This window comes from Chiloscyllium plagiosum, unplaced genomic scaffold (assembly GCF_037043375.1).
Source record: "Chiloscyllium plagiosum isolate Xiang-an unplaced genomic scaffold, Cpla_swu_hap1 HiC_scaffold_27, whole genome shotgun sequence".
Taxonomy (NCBI): Eukaryota; Metazoa; Chordata; class Chondrichthyes; order Orectolobiformes; family Hemiscylliidae; genus Chiloscyllium; species Chiloscyllium plagiosum.
In genome coordinates, this window is record NW_028270165.1 from 68,461,935 (window position 1) to 68,481,367 (window position 19,433).

Sequence of the window (19,433 nt, forward strand, 5' to 3'; positions counted from 1 at the left end):
CCATCTGCTTTGCCAATCTCCCGCACCCCCTGCATTTAGCATCGATGAGATCTCCTCTCTCGATATTACAGAAACAGCCTAACCTACTCCTTCTCCCTTCATAAGACAAACCCCCTCATCTCTGGGAATGATCGAGTGACCCTCCTCTGAACCTGCCTCCAATGCAGCTACATCCTTCCTCAGGTCATAATTGGACACGTTATATGAGGTAAAATCTGTTGGCCCTCTGCCCTCTCCACAGAAAACAGGATGGAAACTGGCATGTATTGAGGGATCGCTGGAAATCAGCAGAAATCTGATTTTCTGGCCTTTTCTATTTCATTAACGTCCAGGACTCAGCACAACGTCGTCGGGAATGATATGAAAGACAAGATACACCACAGAAACAGGTCGCTCACTCTGACTGGTCAGTTCCAGTAGTTATACCTCACACAGGAAGCCTCCTTCTCTCTTTACCTAGCTCACACATGCCATTCCCCTGAAGTAATCCCGATACCCATCCGGGATGTCCTCAAATCTAAACTTGCCCCATATCATACAGTCTAGCAAGTCCCTCGCTCCTTAGAACAAAGTCTGGACGCATTCCAGGAGACTTTGAACACCAAGAGATGGATTGTGGGCAGGATAGTGAACAGAGAGATGGATCAGGAAGTGGACAGCCTGGAGATGTTACTGAATACCTACTTGGCTCAACGGTTAACTTTGTCCCCTCTCCAAAGATAAGCTTGTTTACGCCTCCACCATACACACAGCACTGCGCCCCACAGCAAAAACCCAGCCATACACTGGCTCCCGTTATATTCTGCTCAGTCTAGAAATCTATTTCAGATCCGTACTGAACCCACGCATCAGCCACAAAGGAATAATCGATATAACAAAGACGTTTCCAACTTCGAGGATATGTTCACAAGTTGAATTATTATTTTTTAGGGGATTAAGACCAAAAGTGAACACTCCAACCTGAAAATAGATTGACCACCTACATTCTCCAGGAATACCTACTTGGCTCCACCGTTAACTTTGTCCCCTCTCCAAAGATAAGCTGATCAGCAACTCCAGTATTCACACAGCACTGCGCCCCTCAGCAAAAACCCACCCCAGTGGAGTGACCATTACCATCTTCATTCTCTGGTGGGTACAGAGTGGGATTAACACATTAATCATTGGGTAGCAACAGAGAGCAACTTCAGGAAAGGATATTTACTGCACAGGATAATGTTTCTCCAATGGGAATAATTTCTCAGCGCATCTGACTGTGACAAGGTTAATGCTTTCAGTCTGATCCATAGCCTGCAGCCCAATGGCCACTTACCTCCTGTATTGGAGGTGGTCACTAAAAGATCCACATTATACAAACCAAAGTAGCGAACATTTTCTCATAGAGGGGAAAGCGAGGACTGCAGGTGCTGGAGATCAGAGTTGAGAGTGTGGTGTTGGAAAAGCACAGCAGGTCAGGCAGCATCAGAGGGAGCAGGAGAATCAATGTTTCAGACAAGAGCCCATCATCAAGAATTTCTGATGATAAAGAAGTTCCTGATGAAGGGCTAATGCCCAAAATGTCGGTTCTCCTGCTCCCTCTGATGCTGCCTGACCTGCTGTGCTTTTCCAGCACCCCACTCTCCATCCCAACATTTTCTCATGGTCAAGATTACTTTATCCAGTATGAGATGGTCATAGATTTGTTCACAGAAATCGATTGGGTGCTCAGGAGAACCTCATGCTAATTTCTGTTGAAGTAATGTACTCTGTGGAAGGAATTTTCACTGTCCAACTGGAGAGTTTTCCTGTTTTGAGGAACCTCTCCAACTCGCTATCTAACTCTATCCTTGGTTTAACCTGAAGTTTCCCCACAGATCCAGGTACTCAGGAAGATTCCCACTTCAATCCCCACAGGCTAATCACCTCAGACATTGTAGGGGTTAACAGTGTAAAGCAAAGGGACAGAAACCATCTGATATTCAAGATTACATTCACATATGGAGATCTCAGTGGATGTTTCGTGTAGAAACATGCACGGACACACACACACACACACACACACACACACACACACACACACACACACACACACACACACACACACACACACACACACACACACACACACACACACACACACACACACACACACACACCAGATGTAAGGTGAGTGGAGGTGTTACTGAATACCTACTTGGTTCCACGTTTAACTTTGTCCCCTCTCCAAAAGTAAGCTTCCCAGCAGTTACACCATACACACAGCACTGCGCCCCACAACAAAAACCCAGCCTTAGACGGGCTGCCATTATATTCTGTTTACTCTAGAAACAAATGCTAGATCTGTACTGACCCCACGCCTCAAACACAAAGGAATAATCCACAGAACAAAGGCGTTTCAAACTTTGAGGATATGTTGTTATATTAAGTTATTTTTTCCGGGGTGAAGTATGAAAACGAACACCCCATCCTGAAAATAGCTTGACCATCCACACTCGCCCGGAATACCTACTTGGCTCCACCGTTAACTTTGTCCCCTCTCCAAAGATAAGCTGATCAGCACCTCCGCCATACACACAGCACTGCGTCCCACAACAAAAACCCACCCTAGTGGGAGTGTTCGCTATCATTTTATTCTCTGGTGGGTACAGAGTGGGATTAACACATTAATCATCGGGTAGCAACAGAGAGCAACTTCAGGAAGGAATATTTACTGAACAGGATAATGTTTCTCTAATGGGAATAATTTCTTAGTGCATCTGACTGTGACAAGGTTAATGCTTTCAGTCTGATCCATAGCCTATTGCTCAATAACCACCTCTCTCCTGTATTGGAGGTGGTCACTAAAAGATCCACATTATACAAACCAAAGTCGCGACCATTTTCTCGTGGAAGAGAAAGTGAGGACTGCAGGTGCCGGAGAACAGAGTCGAGGGTGTGGTGTTGGAAAAGCACAGCAGGTCAGGCAGCATCAGAGGGAGCAGGAGAATCAATGTTTCGGGAAAGAGCACTTGATGAAGAATTTCTGATGAAAAAAACAATTCCAGATGAAGGACTTATGCCCGAAACGTTCATTCTCCTACTCCCTCTAATGCTGCCTGACATGCTGTGCTTTTCCAGCACTCCACTCTCCACCCCAACATTTTCTCATCGTCAAGATTACAACAACCAGTACGAGATGTTGTAGATTTGTTCACAGAAATCGATTGGGTGCTCAGGAATTAATGAAAACCTTAGGATAATGAATTCTATAAGCAAAGGGACAGAAACTGTCCAACATTAAAGATGAATTTCACATGTGGAGATCTCAGTGGATACTTTGTATAGAGACACACACAGACACAGACACACACAGATACAGTAACACACACACACACACACACACAAACAGACAGACTTACAGACAGATAGACACACACACACAGATGCACACACCAGACGTGAGCTGTGTGGAGCTGTTTCTGAATACCTACTTGGTTCCACGGTTAACTTTTCCCCTCTCCAGAAATAAGCTTGTCAGCTCCTCCACCAAACGCACAGCACTGTGCCCCAAAAATATAAAACCCAGCCTTAGACTGGCTGCCATTATATTCTGTTTACTGGAGAAACAAATACCAGATCCGTACTGACCCCACGCCTCAACCACAAAGGAATAATCCATAAAACAAAGGCGTTTCAAACTTCGAGGATATGTCATCCTGTTGAGGTATTTTTTCGGAGATTAAGACCGAAAAGGAACACCCCATCCTGAAAATAGATTGACCATTTTCATTCTCCAGGAATACCTACTTGGCTCCACCGTTAACTTTGTCCCCTCTCCAAAGATAAGCTGATTAGCACCTCCAACATTCACACAGCACTGCGCCCCTCAGCAAAAACCCACCCCAGTGGAATGATCATGACCATCTTTATTCTCTGCTGGGTACAGAGTGGGATTAACACATTAATCATTGGGTAGCAACAGAGAGCAACTTCAGGAACGAATATTTACTGCACAGGATAATGTTTCTCCAATGGGAATAATTTCTCAGGGCACCTGACTGTGACAAGGTTAATGCTTTTAGTCTGATCCCTAGCCTGCTGCTCAATGACTACTTGCCTCCTGTATTGGAGGTGGTCACTAAAAGATCCACATTATACAAACCAAAGTAGCGGACATTTTCTCATAGAGGGGAAAGTGAGGACTGCAGATGCTGGAGGTTAGAGTCAAAAGTGTGATGCTGGAAAAGCACAGCAGGTCAGGCAGCATCAGAGGGAGCAGGAGAATCGACGTTTCAGGCAAGAGCCCTTCATCAAGAATTTCTGATGAAAAACATTTCCTGATGTAGGGCTTATGCCCAAAACAGCGATTCTCCGGCTCCCTCTAATGCTGCCTGACCTGCTGTGCTTTTCCAGCACCCCACTCTCCACCCCAACATATTCTCATGGTCAAGATTACTTTAACCAGTACGAGATGTTGTAGGTTTGTTTACAGAAATCAATTGGCTGCTCAGGAATTTATGAGAACCTCATGATAATTTCTGTCGAGATAATGTACTCTGTGGAAGCAGCTTTATCAGTCCAACTGGAGAGTTTTCCTGTTTTGAGGAGCCTCTCGGAATCACTATCTAATTCCACCCTTGGTTTCCCCTGAATCGTTCCCACAGATCTGAGTAATCAGGAAGATTCCCATTTCAATCCACACACGATAATCACCTCAGACATTGTCGGGTGTATACTCTATAAAGCAAAGGGACAGAAACTGATATTCAAGGTGAATTTGACATTTGGAGATCTCAGTGAATGCTTTGTACAGAAACACACACAGACACACTCATGGACATATAAACACACACAGACATATAGACACACACAAACAGACACACATAAACACACACAGACACACTCATGGACATATACAGACACACACGCAGACACACACACACACACAGACACATACAAACACACACATATAGAGACACACACAGGCACAGAGACACACACGGACACACTCATAGACATATAAACACACACAGACATATAGACACACACAAACAGACACACATAAACACACACAGACATACACACATGCGCGCAGACAAACACACACACACAGACACACACAGACACACTCATGGACATATACAGACACACACATACAGAGACACACACGGGCACACTCATAGACATACTAACACACAGAGACACATAGATACACACAAACAGACACACATAAACACACACAGACATACACACATGCGCGCAGACTAACACACACACACAAACACACACAAACACACATTCACATGCACACACAAAAAAAGTCGTAAGCTGTGTGGAGGTGTTACTGAATACCTACTTGGTTCCACGGTTAACTTTGTCCCCTCTCCAAAAGTAAGCTTGCCAGCAGTTCCACCATACACACAGCACTGCGCCCCACAACAAAAACCCAGCCTTAGACTGGCTGCTATTATATTCTGTTTACTTTAGAAACAAATGCCAGATCCCTACTGACCCCACGTCTCAACCATAAAGGAATAATCCATAAAACAAAGGCGTTTCAAACTTTGAGGATATGTCATCATGTTGAGTTATTTTTTCGGGGATGAGGACTGAAAACGAACGCTCCAGCCTGAAAATAAATTGACCATCTGCATTCCCCAGGATTACTTACTCGGTTCCACGGTTAACTTTGTCCCCTCTCCAAAGATAAGCTGATCAGCACCTGCAACATTCACACAGTACTGCACTCCTCAGCAAAAACCCACCCCAGTGGAGTGATCACTACCATCTTTATTCTCTGGTGGGTACAGAGTGGGATTAACACATTAATCATTGGGTAGCAACAGAGAGCAACTTCAGGAAAGGAGATTTACGAAACAGGATAATGTTTCTCCAATGGGAATAATTTCTCAGGGCACCTGGCTGTGACAAGGTTAATGCTTTCAGTCTGATCCATAGCCTGCTGCTCACTTCCCTCTTGTATTGGGGTTGATTACAAAAACATCCATGTTATGCAAAACAAAGTAGCGAACATTTTCGCATGGTCAAGATTACTTTAACCAGTGTGAGATGTTGTAGATTTGTTTACAGAAATCAATTGGGTGCTCAGGAGTTAATGAGAACCTCATGATAATTTCTGTTGAGATAATGTACTCTGTGGAAGCAGCTTTATCAGTCCAACTGGAGAGTTTTCCTGTTTTGAGGAGCCTCTGTGAGTAGCTATCTAATTCTATCCTGGCTTTCGCACAGGTGCAGGTACTCAGGAAGATTCCCACTCCCATCCCCACAGGCTAACCATCTCGGACATTGTAAGGTTTAACTCTGTCAAGCAAAGGGACAGAAAGTGTCCGATATTCAAGATGAATTTGACATTTGGAGACCTCAGTGGATGCTTTGTGCCGAAAAACAGACAGACAGACACACACACACACAGACAAGACGCAAGCAGTGTGGAGATGTTACTGAACACCTACTTGGCACTACAGTTAACTTTGTCCCCTCTCCAAAGACACGTTTATAGCCAGGACCTCGAGCATTCACACAGCACTGCGCCCCTCAGCAAAAGCCCACCCCAGTGGGAATGGTCATTACCATCTTTATTCTCTGGTGGGTACACTTGGGCCACACACTGTGCCATTCCTCAAAGCTGTCCCACCGGCACTAAGCCTGTGGAAGTGCTTTCTAAACCAGCGCTGATTTGAACTAGGGCCTATCTGCTTCCTATAAATAAAAATCCTAACTCAGAGCAGAGCGCCTGGTGGGTGAGCCCCACCGATAATCCGGGGATGTTACCCCAAGTACGGTATCCCTTGCTGTACCGTATCTGTGGTCTGGGGAATTGTTACCTCTGCTGACTTACACGTGGTCGCTATCCAACACCAGCCTGTGGACATTATTCTGTGACAATCCCCAACACTGACTTGGCTCCACTATCTGTCTGGTCCCAACTCCAAAGAAAAAGCTGAGGCCATTACTCACACATTCTGACAAAAACTCTCTCTGAGTCAGTGACTGCTCTTTGTCAGGATCACTAACACTGGTGCAAGCAGACTGCACCCATGTTAAGCAGATTAGTCATGACGTTGCCTTCATGAGTTGATATCAGTCTCCTAACATTGTGCATTGTCAAAATAACCCTCATTGGCTTCCACTCTCAGTCGTGACTAACTTCCAAAGATTAGCATCCCTCTCAAAATGCTTGGATTAGATTCCCTACAGTGTGAAAACAGGCCCTTCGGCCCAACAACTCCGCACCGACCCTCTGAAGAGTAACCCACCCAGACCCATTTCCCTCCGACGAACGCACCTTACATTATGGCCAATTCACCTGACCTGCAGATCTTTGGACGGTGGGAGGAAACCGACGTAGACTCAGGGAGAATGTGCAAACAGACAGCCACCCGAGGCTGGATTTGAACCAGGGATCCTGGCGCTGTGAGGCAGCAGTGCTAACCACTGAGCCACCATGTTGCCCACTCGCACACATGCTTGAACAGTCTGTCCCAAACTCCCAGAGGCAGTTATTAAAATGTGGGATTCGCTATTGCAATCTAAGGTAGAGTCTTTCCATTTAACACAGAGACTCACTCTCCTCCCCCTCTCCCTCTCTGGTCCCCTCTATGCACCTAACCGCATGGATGAAACATATCTCAGTGGTGTGAGTGTGACATGGCCAAGTGCGGACCTGGGACACACGGAGATTTCCAGGCATCAGTTCATATTTACTGAAGTCACACACATCGACTTGCTGCTCAGGAACGAATGAGAACCTCTCGATAATTTCTGTTGAACTAATGTACTCTGTGGAGGCAGCTTTCTCTGTCCAACCAGACAGTGTTTCACTCTCTAATTCTAACCTGAGTTTCTCCTGAACCTTTTCCCCCCGATCCAGGTAATCAGGAGGATTCCCTTTTCAATCCCCACATGCTAATCGCCTCAGACATTGTAGGGTCAATACTCTATAAAGCCAATAGGCAGAAACTGCCTGATCTTAAAGATGAATTTCACATGTGGAATCTTAGTGGATGCTTTGTATAGGTGCAAAAAACACACACACACACATTCTCACATAGCAGAAAAGAACAGTGCAAGGTTATTACTGAATACCTACTTGGCTCCACGGTTAACTTTGTCCCCTTTCCAAAGATAAGTGGATTAGCACCTCCACCATACACACAGCACTGCGCCCCATAACAAAAACCCAGCCATACACTGGCTCCCATTATATTCTGCTCAGTCCAGAAACCTATTTCAGATCCATACTGACCCCACGCACCAACCACAAAGGAATAATCGATAAAATAAAGGCATTTCAAGCTTGAAGGATATGTCCTCAAGTTGAATTATTACTTTTTTTTTCAGGGATTCAGACCGAAAGCGAACACTCCAGCCTGAAAATAGATTGACCATTTACATTCTCCGGAAGTACCCATTCGGTTCCACCGTTAACTTTGTCCCCTCTCTAAAGATAAGCTTATAACCAGTTCCCGTATTCACATAGCACTGCCCCCCTCAGCAAAAACCCACCACAGTGGTGTGATCAGTGCAATGTTTATTCTCTGTTGGGTACAGAGTGGGATTAACACATTAATCTTGGGTAGCAACAGAGAGCAACTTCAGGAAAGGATATTTACTGCACAGGATAATGTTTCTCCAATGGGAATAATTTCTCAGGGCATCTGACTGTGACAAGGTTAATGCTTTCAGTCTGATCCAAAGCCTGCTGCTCAATGGCCACTTACCTCCTGTATTGGAGTTGATCACAAAATAGATCCACACTATACAAGCCAAAGTAGTGAACATTTTCTCATGGTCAAGATTACTTTAATGAAAAAGAGATGTTGTACGTTTGTTTACAGAAATCGATTGGGTGCTCAGGAATTAATAAGAACCTTAGGATAATTTCTGTTGAAATAATATACTCTGTGGAAGCAGCTTTACCTGTCCAACTGGAGAGAATATCTGTTTTGAGGAACCTCTCGGAGTCGCTATCTAACTCTACCCTGGGTTTCCCCGAACCATTCCCCCGATCCAGGAACTCAGGGAGATTCCCATTTCAATTTCTACAGGCTAATCACCTCAGTCATTTTCGGGTTTAACTCTATGAGCAAAAGGACAGAAACCGTTTGATATTCAAGATGAATTTCACATGTGGAATCTCAGTTGATGCTTTGTACAGAAAAACCGACGTACAGACACACAGATACATACACATACACACATACACACACACACACATACACACACACACATAAACACACACACACAGACGTACAGACACACAGATACATACACACACACACACTCACACACATGCACACACGAGACATAAGCAGTGTGGAGGTGTTACTGAATACCTACTTGGTTCCACGGTTAACTTTGTCCCCTTTCCAAAGATAAGCTTATAACCAGTTCCAGTATTCACACAGCACTGCGCCCCACAGCAAAAACCCACCCCAGTGGGAGTGATCATTACCATCTTTATTCTCTGCTGGGTGCACTTGGGGTACACGCTATGCCATTCTGCAGTGCTGTCCCACAGACACTTACCCTGTGGAAGTGTTTTCTAAACCAGCGCTGATGTGAATTAAATCCTATCTGGTTTTGAAAAATAGAAACATTCTCCCAACACAGAGCAGAGCGCCTGGTGGGTCAGCCCCACTGATAATCTGGGGATGTTACCCTGAGCATGATATCCCTTGCTGTACCGTATCTGTGGTCTGGGGAATTGTGATCTCTGCTGACCTACTCGTGGTCACTATCCAACACAAGCCCATGGACATTATTCTGTGAAAATCCCCAACACTGACTTGGCTCCACTATCAGTCTGGTCCCACCTCCAAAGATAAAGCTGAGGCCATTACTCACACATTCTGACAAAAACTCTCTCTGAGTCAGTGACTGCTCTTTGTCAGGATCACTAACACTGGTGCAAGCAGACTGCACCCATGTTAAGCAGATTAGTCATGACATTGCCTTCACGAGTTGGAACCAGTCTCCTAACATTGTGCATTGTCAAAATAACCCTCATTGGAATCCACTCTCAGTCATAACCAACTTCCAAAAATTATCTGCCCTCTCACAGTGTTCACATATATTCTTAAACAGTCTGACCCAAACTCCCAGCGTTGGTTATTATTCTGTGAGACTTACTGTTCACAGTCAAAGGTAGAGTCTTTCCATTTAACACAGAGACACTCTCCTCAATCTCTCTCCCTCTCTGGACCCCTCTATCCACCTAACCACATGGATGAATACGCTCTCAGTGGTTTGAGTGTGACGTGGACACGTGCGGGCCTGGAACACATGGAGATTTCCAGGCATCAGTTCATATTTGCAGAAGTCACACACATTGACTTGCTGCTCAGGAACGAATGAGAACCTCTCGATAATTTCTGTTGAACTATTGTGCACTGTCGAAGCAGCTTTCTCTGTCCAACTGGACAGTGTTCTACTCTCTAATTGGTTTCTCCTGAACCTTTCCTCCTGATCCATTGCTCAGGAGGATTCCCTTTTAAGTCCCACACAGGCTAATCGCCTCAGGTGTTGTAGGTGTATACTGTATAAAGCATAGAGGCAGAAACTGTCTGAAACGAAAGATGAACTTCCTATGTGGACATCTTAGTGGAAGATTTGTGCAGAAAGAAAAATACACACACATAAACCTGCATAGCAGAGGTAAGCAGTGTAAAGTTAATACCTACTTGGCTCCACGGTCAACTTTGTCCCTTCTCCAAAGATAAGCTTGTTCGCAGCACCACTATACACACAGCACTGCGCCCCTCAACAAAAACCCAGCCATACACTGGCTACCAATATATTCTGCTCTGTCTAGAAACCTATTTCAGATCCGACTGACCCCATGCCTCAACCACAAAGGAAAATTCGATATAACAAAGAATGCATCAAACTTCGAAGATATGTCCACAAGTTAAATTATTATTTTTTCAGGCATTAAAACTGAAAGCGAACACTCCAGCCTGAAAATAGATTGACCATCGACATTCTCCAGGAATACCTACTTGGGTCCACCGTTAACTTTGTCCCCTCTCCAAAGATAAGCGGATCAGCACCTCCAGTATTCACACAGCACTGCGCCCCTCAACAAAAACCCATCCCAGTGGGAGTGATCACTACCATCTTTATTCTCTGGTGGGTACACAGTGGGGATTAACACATTAATCATTGGGTAGCAACAGAGAGCAATTCAGGAAAGTACATTTACAAAACAGGATAATGTTTCTCTAATTGGACTAATTTCTCAGTGCAATTGACTGTGACAAGATTAATACTTTCAGTCTGATCTACAGCCTGCTGCTCAATGACCACTAACCTCCTGTATCTGACTGCCTGACCTGCTGTGCTTCTCCAGCACCCCACTCTCGACCCCAACATTTTCTCATGGTCAAGATTACTTTAACCAGTACGAGATGTTGTAGGCTTGTTTACAGAAATCGATTGGGTGCTCAGGAATTAATGAGAACCTCGGGATAATTTCAGTTGAGATAATGTACTCTGTGGAAGGAGATTTCACTCTCCAACTAGAGAGTTTTCCTGTTTTGAGGAGCCTCTCTGAGTCACTATCGAATTCTATTCTCTCAGGTAGATTCCCACTTCAATCCCCACAGGCTAATCTCCTCAGACATTGTAGGGTTTAACTCAAGAAAGCAAAGGGACAGAAACCATCTGATATTCACGATGAATTTCACATGTGGAGATCTCAGTGGATGTTTTGTACAGAGACACACAAACACGCACACACGCACGCACACACACACACACACACACACGCACACACACACGAACACACACACACACACGCACACACACACACACACACACACGCACACACACACACACGGCATAAGCTGTGTGGATGTGTTACTGAATACCCACTTGGTTCCACGGTTAACTTTGTCCCCTCTCCGAGGATAAGCTTGTCAGCACCTCCCCCAAACACACAGCACTGCGCCCCACAACAAAAACCCAGTCTTAGACTGGCTGCCATTGTATTCTGTTGACTCGAGAAACATATGCCAGATCCGTACTGACCCCACGCCTCAACCACAAAGGAATAATCCATAAAACAAAGGCGTTTCAAACTTCAAGGATATGTCATCCTGTTGAGGTATTTTTTCAGGGATTAAGACCGAAAGCGAATTCCCAGCCTGAAAATAGACTGGCCATTTAAATTCTCCAGGATTACTTACTCGGTTCCACCGTTAACTTTGTCCCCTCTCCAAAGATAAGCTGACCAGCAACTCCAGTATTCACACAGCACTGCGCCCCTCAGCAAAAACCCACCCCAGTGGAGTGATCATTACCATCTTTATTCTCTAGTGGGTACAGAGTGGGTTTAACACATTAATCATTGGGTAGCAACAGAGAGCAACTTCAGGAAAGGATATCTACTGAACAGGGTAATGTTTGTCTAATTGCAATAATTTTCTCAGTTACAAGGTTAATGGTGCCCAGTGGAACCCCTCTGCTCTCTCCGTCTGCTCCTACCAGTCTGCTCACAGAAACCTTTCAGTCTGATCCATAGCCTGCTGCTCAATGACGACTTGCCTCCTGTATTGGGGGTGGTCATGGAGGATCTGCACTGGACATAACAAGCTGGCAAAATATTTGTGAAGTTCAAGATTCCTTTAGTCAATCAGGGACATTGTCGAACTCATTTACTGAACTCGCACGTATCGATTCGATGCTTTGGAATTAATGAGAAACCCATCCATCCTCTATCCTGTAGAATGTACCCGGTGGACGCAGATTTCTGTGTCCAACTGGACAGTGTTCTTGCTTTGAGCAGCCTCTTGGCCTCGCTATCTAAGTCTATCCTGGGTTTCTCCCGAAACATACCCCCTCATCCGGGTGCACCCACTTCAATCCACACATGCTAATCGCCTGAGACATTATAGGGTCTACACTCAATAAAGCAACGGGACAAAAACTGTCCGATATTCAAGATGAATTTCACATGTGGAGATCTCAGCAGAAGCTTTGTACAGAAAAAAACAGACAGTCACACACACACACAATCACACACACACACACACACACACACACACTAACATACACACACAGACAAACACACACAAACGCACACACAGACACACACACACAGACACACACAGAGACACACACACAGACACACACACACACACAGACACAAACACACACACGTAAGCAGCATGGAGATGTTATTGAATACCTACTTGGCTCTACAGTTAACTTTGTGCCTTCTCCAAAGATAAGTTTATATCCAACAACTCCAGCATTCACACAGCACCACGCCCCTCAGCAAAAACCCATCCCAGTAGAGTGGTCATTCCCATATTTATTCACTGGTAGGTACACTTGGGGCACATACTCTGTCATTCTGAAGTGCTGACCAACAGACACTGACCCTTTGGAAGTAATTTCTAAACCAGCGCTGATGTGAGTTAGGGCCTATCTGCTTTTTATAAATAAAAACATTCTGATTCAAACCTCAGAGCAGAGTGCCTGGTACGTCAGCCTCACCGATAATCTGGGGATGTTACCCCGAGTAGTAACCCTTGCAGTACCATATCTGCGGTCTGGGGAATTATTATCTCTGCTGACCTACTCATGGTCGCTATCCAACACCAGCCTGTGGTCATTATTCTGTGAAAATCCCCAACACTGACTTGGCTCCACTATCAGTCTGGTCCCACCTCCAAAGATAAAGCTGAGGCCATTACTCACACATTCTGACAAAAACTCTCTGAGTCAGTGACTGCTCTTTGTCAGGGTCACTAACGCTAGTGCAAGCAGACTGCACCCATGTTAAGCAGGTTAGTCATGAAAGTGCCTTCATGAGTTAGAACCAGTTGTGCATTGACAAAATAACACTCAGTGGTTTCCATTCTCAGTCACGACCAACTTCCAAAAGTCAGCTTCCCTCTCACAATGTTCACACGCTTTCTTGAACAGTCTGTCCCAAACTCCCAGAGGCAGTTATTAAAATGTGGGAATCGCTATTGCAATCTAAGGTAGAGTCTTTCCATTTAACACAGAGACTCAGTCTCCTCCCCCTCTCCCTCTCTGGCCCCCTCTATGCACCTAACCGCATGGATGAAACATATCTCAGTGGTTTGAGTGTGACATGGCCAAGTGCGGACCTGGGACACAGGGAGATTTCCAGGCATCAGTTCATATTTACTGAAGTCACACACATCGACTTGCTGCTCAGGAACGAATGAGAACCTCTCGATAATTTCTTTTGAACTAATGTACACTGTGCAAGCAGCCTTCTCTGTCCAACTGGACAGTGTTACGATCTCTAGTTCTAACCTGGGTTTCTCCTGAACCTTTCCCCCTGATCCAGGTAATCAGGAGGCTTCCCTTTTCAATCCACACAGGCTAATCGCCTCAGACATTGTAGGATCTATACTGTATAAAGCAAAAAGACAGAAAGCAAAAGGCAGCCTGACATTCAAGGCTGTATTTCCCATGTGGAAATCTTAATGGATAGTTTGTACGGACAAAAAAATACACACATGCGCAGTCTCACATAGCAGACATAAGCAGTATCAAGTTGTTACTGAATACCTACTTGGTGCCACGGTTAACTTTGTCCCCTCTCCAAAGATAAGCTTGCTAGCACCTCCAAAATACACACAGCACTGCGCCCCTCAGCAAAAACCCACCCCCGTGGAGTGATCATTACCATCTCTATTCCCTGGTGGGTACACTTGGACACACTCTGTGCCATTCTGCAATGCTGTCCCACAGACACTAACCCTGTGGAAGTAATTTCTAATCCAGCGCTGATGTGAATTAAGAACTATCTTTCTTTGTAAGTACAGTTCTCATGATCCCAACACAGAGCAGAGCTCCTGGTGTTTCAGCCCCACCGATAACCTGAGGACGTTACCCTGCGTACGGTATCCGTTGCTGTAGCTGTGATCTGGGGAATTATTATTTCTGCTGACCTACTCGTGGTCACTATCCAACACAAGCCCATGGACATTATGCTGTGATAATCCCCAACACTTACTCGGCTCCACCATCAGTCTGGTCCCACCTCCAAAGATAAGCTTGTTGTTTCCAGTATTCACACAGCCCTACACTTCCTAACAAAAACCCTCTCCACATTCGTGAGTGTTCCTTGTCTGCACCACCAATGCTGTTTCCATGAGATGTACCAATATCCGTTTTTTTACTCATGACAGTACTGGCATCATTTGGAATCAGTTTGCTAAATGTTCTAATCAGAACTCATTGGATTCCACCTACAGTCCTGATCAAATTCCACAACATAACTTCCCTCTGACAATACTCACACATATCCTAACCCAAACCCCCAGGACCAGTTATTATTCTTTGACATTTACAACTATTTTCTGAGGTCGAGTCTATCTATTCAATTTATAGAGACTCTGTTGACTCTCTTCCTCTCTGGCCCTCTCTATCTAAACCACACTAATCAATGATATCTCAGCACGATGTAGATAACTGCAGACCTGGGACGCACAGAGATTTCAAGGCATTAGTTGATATTTACGGAAATCACATACATCAGTTGGGTGGTCCGGAATTCACGATAATTTCTCCTGGAATAATGCACTCCGTGGAAGCAAATGTCTCTGTCTAAAAGTTCCTGCTTTGGGGAGAGTCTCGGTTTCGCCATCTAGTTCTATCCTGGGTTTATCCTGAACCTTTCCCCCTCATCCTGGAACTCAGAAAGCTTCCACTCCAATCCACAAATTGTCTCAGACATTGTAGGGTCTATAGTGTATAAAGCAAAGAGGCAGAAACAGACCAAAATTCAAATGAATTTCACATGTGGAGATCTCAGTGGGTGCTTTGTACAGAAAACCAGACAGATACACTCACTCAAGTAATGGATGTAAGCAGTGTAGAGTTGTTACTGAATACCTACTTGGTTCCACGGTTAACTCAGTCCCCTCTCCAAATGTAAATACATATCCAGCCCCTTCAACATTCACACAGCTCTGTATCCCTCAGCAAAAACCCACCCCAGTGAATTAGGGATGGTATGATTTTTATAAAATAAAAACATTCTCTTGATCTCCACTCAGAGCAGAGTGCCTGGTGGGTCAGCCCCACAGATAATCTGAGGATGTTACCCCAAGTACGGTATCCCTCGCTGCACCACATCTGTGGTCTGGGGACTTATTTTCTCTGCTACCCTACTCATCATTGCTATCCAACACAAGCTTTTGGATATTGTTCTGCGAAAATCCCCAGCACTTACTTGGCTCCACTATCAGTCTGGTCCCAGCTCCAAAGATAAGCTTTTTGGTGCCATCATTCACACAGCCTTACACTTCCTGACAAAAACTCTCTCCCTGTTAGCATCTGTTTTTTGTTTATCCTGTCGATGCAATTTCAACCAGATAACACCCATTTTACAGATATTCCTCATGATATTAGTTTCATCGTTTGCAATCATTTTCCTAAAGTTGTCCATTCGGAACCCAACACTCAAATGATTCCAACGTCAATTGTGACCATCTCCCAAAAATTACCTTCCCTCTCACAATATTCGCACACATTCTTAATCAGATGGATGGATTGTTGCAATATATGACTGGTTATGTCCATTTAACACAGATATACTGCCCTCCCTCTCTCCTTCTCTGGCCCCCTCCATCCACCTAACCACATTAACGAATCATATCTCATTGGTTTGACTGTGACCTGGACATGTGCAGACCTGGAACACACAGAAATTTCAAGGCATCAGTTCATATTTACAGAAATCACATGCATCAATTTGGCGCTCAGGAATTACTGACAACCTCTCGATAATTTCTAATGAAGTAATCTATTCGATTGGAAGCACGTTCCTCTGGACAACCAGACAGTGTTCCTGCTTTGAGCAGCCTCTCAGCTTCTCCATTTAATTCCATCCTGGGTTTTTCCTGAATGTTTCCCCCAATCCAGGTGCACAGGAAGGTTCCCACTGCAATCCACACAAGCTAATCGCCTCAGACATTGTAGGGTCTATACTCTATAAAACAACGGGACAGAAACTGTCTGCCATTCAAGATGAATTTCACATGTGGAGATCTCAGTGGATAGTTGTCCAAAAAAAAAAGCACACTAACAAACTCACATTACAGACATAAGCAGTGCAGTAGTGTTGTTTCTGAATACATACTTGGGTCTACAGTTGTCCCCTCTCCAAATGTAAGCTTACTAACAAGTCAAGCGTTCACATAGCACTGCGCCCCACAGCAGAAAAACCCACCCCAGTGGAGTGATCATTACCATCTTTATTCACTGATGGGTACACTTGGGGCACACGCTATGCCATTCTTCAATGTTATGATATAGACACTAACCCTGTCTAAGTACTTTCTAAACCAGCGCGAATGTGACTTAGGTTGTACCTGCTTTATTTTGTAAAAGTTCTCCTGATTCCAACTCAGAGCAGGGTGCCTGGTGTGTCAGCCCCACAGATGTTCCCCCGAGTACAGTATCCCTTGCTGTACTGTATCTGTGGTCTGGGGAATTATTATCTCTGCTGACCTACTCGTGATCGCTATCCAACACCAGTCAGTGGACATTATTCTGTGACAATCCCCAACACTTACTTGGCTCCACTATCAGTCTGGTCCCACCTCCAAAGATAAGCTTGTTGTTAATATTCACACAGCCCTACACCTCCTGACAAAAACTCTCTCCCAGTTAGTGACTGCCCTTTGCCTGGTTAAACAATGCAATTTCAAGCAGATGGCACCCATGTTACGTGCATTACTCATGACATAGCTTTCATCGTTTAGTATCATTTTCCTAAAGTTGTCCATCCAGAACACAACACTCACTGCATTCCACTCTCTATCACAACTGACGCCAATAAATTAGCTTCTCTCTCAAAATATCCGCACAATTCCTTAAGCATCTCTAACCTAAACTCCTACAGACTGTTAATTTCTTTTTGTGATTTCCTATTGCCCTCTAAGGTAGGCTGTATCCATTTAACACAGATATATTAACTCCTACAGACTGTTAATTTCTTTTTGTGATTTCCTATTGCCCTCTAAGGTAGGCTGTATCCATTTAACACAGATATATTAACTCCTACAGACTGTTAATTTCTTTTTGTGATTTACTATTGCCCTCTAAGGTAGGCTGTATCCATTTAACACAGATATATTGTCTCCTTCTTTGGTCCTGTCTATTCACCTAACCACATGCATGAATCATATCTCAATGACTTGAGTCTGACCTGGACAAGTGCGGAGTTGGGACACATGAAGATTTCAAGGTGTCAGCTCACATTTACAGAAATCGCACGTATTGATTTGGCGCTCAGGAATTATTGAAAACATCGCAACAATTTATTTTGAAATAATGTACTCTGTGGTTCCTTCGTCTGACTTGACAGTGTTCCTGCTTTTTGGCCTCGCTATCTAATTCTGTCCTGGGTTTCTCCTGAATCTTTCCCCTTCACCCAGGTACTCAGATCTCTTCAATCCTGACAGGCCAATGGCCTCTGAAACTATAGCGTCCATACTCAACAAAGCAAGAACGCAGAAACCACTTGATATTCACGATGGATTTGACCTGTGGAGGTCACTGTGGATGCTTTGTATAGAGAAAAGTTCACAAGCACACTCACATAACATATGTCAGCAGTGTAGGGGGCATTTCTGAATACCTACTTGGCACCACGGTTAACTTTGTCCCCTCTCCAAAGACAAGTGGATTACCAGCTCCATAATTCACACAGCAGTACAGCCCGTAGCAAAAACCCAAACCATGTGGTGGCAAAGAATATAGGTCCAGGGCTTCAGCCCTTCAAAGCCTGCTTTCCCATTCAGTCGCTTCTTGGATGCTCATCCAGTTCAGTCTCCTCTTCCTGCTTTCTCCCCACTACCCTTGGCTTCCCCTATCCCTAAGAAGTACATCACAGTTCACCCTTCACAGCTTACAAGGCTTTGATCTCAAGCAATTTCCTATGGGATAGATTCCCACAGGGCTCTGCACTCTCTGAGTGAAGACATTTCTCCTCAGCTCTGTCCTACCCCGTCTCCTTCAGATTGTGACCCCCGATTCTGGACTCCCCTCTATTCCCTCACTCCCTCGGTCATCAGCAACATCTTTCCCGCGTCAATCCTGTCAGGATTTGATAGATTTTTTTATCAGATTTCCCCCACCTAACTCCTCGAACACTTTTCTTCAGATTGTCAAAAGCGATTTCTTGCTCACTCTGACAAGGATATTTCTTGACAGCTGCAGAGAGTGTCCAGTCCAATGAGAAGCAAGAAATAATTTCAAGCGACCATCTTTAGCTAAGGGCAAGTCAACCAAACTACAATTCCTGAAGCAGCCATGTTCCCCGTGTCCTGCCCTTTTTGGACTAATGGAAACCATGTCTGTTCAATGCTACCTCTCCTCACTAATCCCTTCTGGACCTGACGGATTGATTGTTACATTCTAGGGATGTGACAGCACACTATGATTGGGATTAGGTCATTAGT

General features: G+C 44.7%; 1 protein-coding gene across 9 annotated transcripts in view; it reads right to left on the minus strand.

Moving 5' to 3' along the window:
• The window catches only part of trdc (T-cell receptor delta constant), a 116,222-nt gene that overhangs the window by 68,718 nt on the left and 28,071 nt on the right, over window positions 1–19,433 (minus strand). Inside the window, exon 1 of one of the 9 annotated variants that reach the window (XM_087974831.1) lies at window positions 5,630–5,651. The exons of 7 other annotated variants lie outside the window; for them this stretch is intronic. The gene's annotated coding sequence lies outside the window, so the exon portion shown is untranslated. Of the gene's footprint in view, window positions 1–5,314; window positions 5,364–5,629; window positions 5,652–19,433 lie in introns of those variants that run through there. One more of the 9 variants, XM_087974822.1, reaches the window with a different exon arrangement.